Consider the following 3,548-nt stretch of genomic DNA (forward strand, 5'->3'; position numbering starts at 1 on the left):
CAACAGCAGCAGCAACAGCAGCAGCAGCAACAGCAGCAGCAGCAGCAGCAGCAGCAGCAGCAGCAGCAGCAGCAACAGCAGCAGCAGCAGCATCAGCAGCAGCAGCAGCAGCAGCAGACTTTTCCGTTACCTGTTTTTTTCTTTTTTTTTGATTGACCAGATCATTACTGAGCTGCTGCTCCCCCACAGACTGAAAGCACATCAGTCAATTCCTGCCTGTATGAATCTGCATTTGTATTGCCCCCGTGCTATCCCCGCTGTCCACAGGTAATCTGTCTGTTGGCAATTAGTGGCTGTAAAAACAAAGAAAGGGTTAAAGGAGAGAGCTGGGTTACCAGCTAAAGGACAGGCTGTGATTCAGTTATTCAGCCCTCCATTAATCATATTTATGATGAACTGAGTTGCAGATTTGGTTGACACTATTTCTATTTAGGGTGTGACTTTAATCAAAGAGGCATGAACCACAGTGTGTGTTGTACAAACTATTTACCATATTAATCACATCACATATCATTTTTCCTAAAACACAGGCTGACAGTGTTGTACTAAGGTTAAATTATTTTTCATTATTCACTGCTACCTCTCAACATGAAACGATTTGCTTACCTTCTTCTACATGGACTTGATCAATATGCATTGTCACTCATTGTGCCCAACCAGGACACACTCAGGCCTGGCAGTAGGCTGAGTATGATGCAACATCTTGCAATAAACAATGTGCTGTAAGAGTGTGTAACCCAGAGGCTAGCAGCACAAGTAAAACCCAAGTTCAGAGAAAAAAGAAACATGTTTACACACGTGCAAACACAGTTTAACAAAATAAAAGGTGATTTTTTTTCTTTTGTCCTTCATGCCCTTGCTGTAGGCTGTTTCCTACCTGCCTGCTTTGTTGGACTTGATGATGGGCCCGAGGGGTGCCGGTATTGAGATGACCTGCCTCATCGATCACCTGTCACAGGTATGGATTAGAGCAGAGATCAATGGGACAGCTTTCCAGTCAGAAGCATAGCAAAGAGAGGCAGTGACTGCTTGATAATGGTCCGACCCCTGAGGTCCAGTGGTCTGTTTTGATCTGTGTGTGTGTGCATGTGTGTGTAGTTCCTCTGCTGCTTCTTAAATCAGGGTATGTGCTGGGTTATCAGTCAGCAGGTCTCCCTGATGCTCTTTTATCCTGTCTTCAGCCTGTCTGAGAATCCGCCACAGGTACCTGATACAAACACTTTTAATTTCATTTCAATGTCATTGTTATATTGCTCATTAAGACTTCAAACACAATCTGAACGATCTTCTATTATTTTTCAGTTCATTACTGCTGTAATTAGTAGTTTACAAACTCAAAGAAATCCAACACACGTGCATCGAACATGTGGGAATCTGCAGTTGCTCATTTTTCCAGTCAGTAATCGAGTCATGAAAGCATCGCCATCAATTTAATGTTCTACTTTATCTTCTCAGAAACATGGAAAAGGTTGACAAAACATTGCTGAAAACATGACAGACACTTTCTCTTCAACATTTCAGCTCAACCATGTCTTCTCAAATCTTACTCTTATCGCAGCTCTTTATTGCAATAAATCAGAGAAACAAAACACATTATTAGCCATTTTATTAAACACATTCTTCGAATGACCTTTGTCAACAAAGCAATCTGTTATGGAAATAACAGATAATGATGTAAAGTGGCATTTTTTCCTTTTCGTCACTGGATTGCTGCCTCATTTAGTCAATCTAAATCAAAATACAAATTTACATTATTTAAAATATTTATGTGTAGTCAGTGATATGTACACTCGCTTCTTTCATGTTTTACATTTAGAAAAACTCCGACAAAGAAAACATGGACACATGTTAGAAGGAGTTACACTTGTCCATTAAAAGACATCTCATCTGTCCACAGTATGTGGTGCTGAAAGAACAGCTCCCAAAGAGGTCCATGTGAAGTATGTGGCACAATACAAGAAGAAAAACAGTAAACAAAAAAAACAAATTTGAAATGTGATGTTTTTGATGTTTATAAATAAGTTTCTGGTTTGAGGTGATCTGGAAAAATAAACCTGCCCACTGTAAACACTGAAACTACAACAGTCATTTGAAAAGGCTGGTTATTTCTACCACAGTGCACAGTCCAAGCATTCTCTGGACACACACACACACGCACGCACGCACGCACGCACACACACACACACACACACAGATCCAATTTATGGCTGGACTGATGTTTTGATTTTGTAATCCTGTACATCCAGTCAACACTGGCCATTTCTTTACATTTTCTTCACACTTTATATTGGTAGCAAAAGTGTGCGGGGGAACTACACAGATACAAAAAACTGTTGTACAGTTAACCTGCAAGAATATGTGATTTTTTAAGCATTTATTGATTCATTAATCCTTCATTTTGATGTACTGCTTTTAGGAGCTCCTTATCCTGTAAACAAAGTCATACATCAGTATTTGAGTGGGGAGTGTTAGAGTCTAATTGCTGTGTTAAAGGCTTTCCCATCCCAGTAAGTACACAGGTCCGGATTAAATACTTAATTTTTCAGTGTGTGAGCCTAAGATAATTAAGGAAAATCAAGGTTCTGGTGAGCATCAGCACAAATATCAAAGTGTGTTACCCTAACTGATTAAACCCATATAATCTATTACAACAACGCAATGATTGTTTTGCATAATCAATACACCACTGTATATTGACTGTGAGTGGATACAACATTAATTAGCATCCTCACTTGTCAAGGTCTCAGCTGGAGGCTGCAGGAGGAGGCTCAGTCCATACCAAACTACCTTTAGGACCCAGTGTCTCTCCTCCTTAGCCTTTGTAGTTTTTGTGTGGAGATGAGGGAGACTGAGATGTGCTTCTTGCTTATCACGATTCACATCGAGCTTCTACACAAGCTGAGGAGGATGCTGAACAGGGCAATTTGAAGCCAGGATCAGCTCCCACAACTGCTTGTTTTTATTTTATTTTACTTTTTATTTTTTTTTTGTTTAAATTTCATTTATTCCGTCCATCACATTGCTTATTATTTTTTTAATAGTCTGTGTATTAAATTTGGGGACACTGTGAAAGCCAATGCATTCCGGGTGCATTCCTGCTGCTGGCTGGGACTATGATTTATCAATGCTCGCAGCTTTGTTCTCATGACAGACTTGCACTCGTCCAGTCTCATCAGACCAGGAGAGAGCGGTGAATTCTCCTTAACTTTCCTGCATCTTCGACGATTCCAGCTGCAGCAGGTACTTTCTGCACTTGAGGTGAGTCTGTTTTTCTGCCCACTCAGACACAAAGGAAACGTTTATTTTATTATTATTTATTATCTGAGGAGACGCTGGAAAGCGTGGGAGAGGAGCTTGATCTCACCTCCACATTTTTTTGTTAATATTGTTGCTTATTTTCTGCGTTAAAGGTATTTTTATCGTCTAAATTGGCTTCAAAACGGTGTTCTGACTTGATCTAATATTTTTGGTAACAGTAATGTTCAGTGAGTGGAGGCGTGGGACGTGTCAGTGAATACTAATTACTGTCAGTTGCTTGTCTCTCCTGC

General features: G+C 40.2%; 1 protein-coding gene across 1 annotated transcript in view; it reads left to right on the plus strand.

Annotated features, from left to right (window-relative positions):
- The first annotated feature begins 2,876 nt into the window (after positions 1-2,876).
- gabra2b (gamma-aminobutyric acid type A receptor subunit alpha2b) overlaps positions 2,877-3,548 on the plus strand; it is a 31,992-nt gene continuing 31,320 nt past the window's right edge. The window contains exon 1 of the mRNA XM_023395934.2: positions 2,877-3,258. The gene's annotated coding sequence lies outside the window, so the exon portion shown is untranslated. The remainder of the gene's footprint in view (positions 3,259-3,548) is intronic.

Source organism: Seriola lalandi, unplaced genomic scaffold, assembly GCF_002814215.2.
Source record: "Seriola lalandi dorsalis isolate HSWRI2012SDOR001 ecotype SW California unplaced genomic scaffold, Sedor1 jcf7180002054971, whole genome shotgun sequence".
Taxonomy (NCBI): domain Eukaryota; kingdom Metazoa; phylum Chordata; class Actinopteri; order Carangiformes; family Carangidae; genus Seriola; species Seriola lalandi.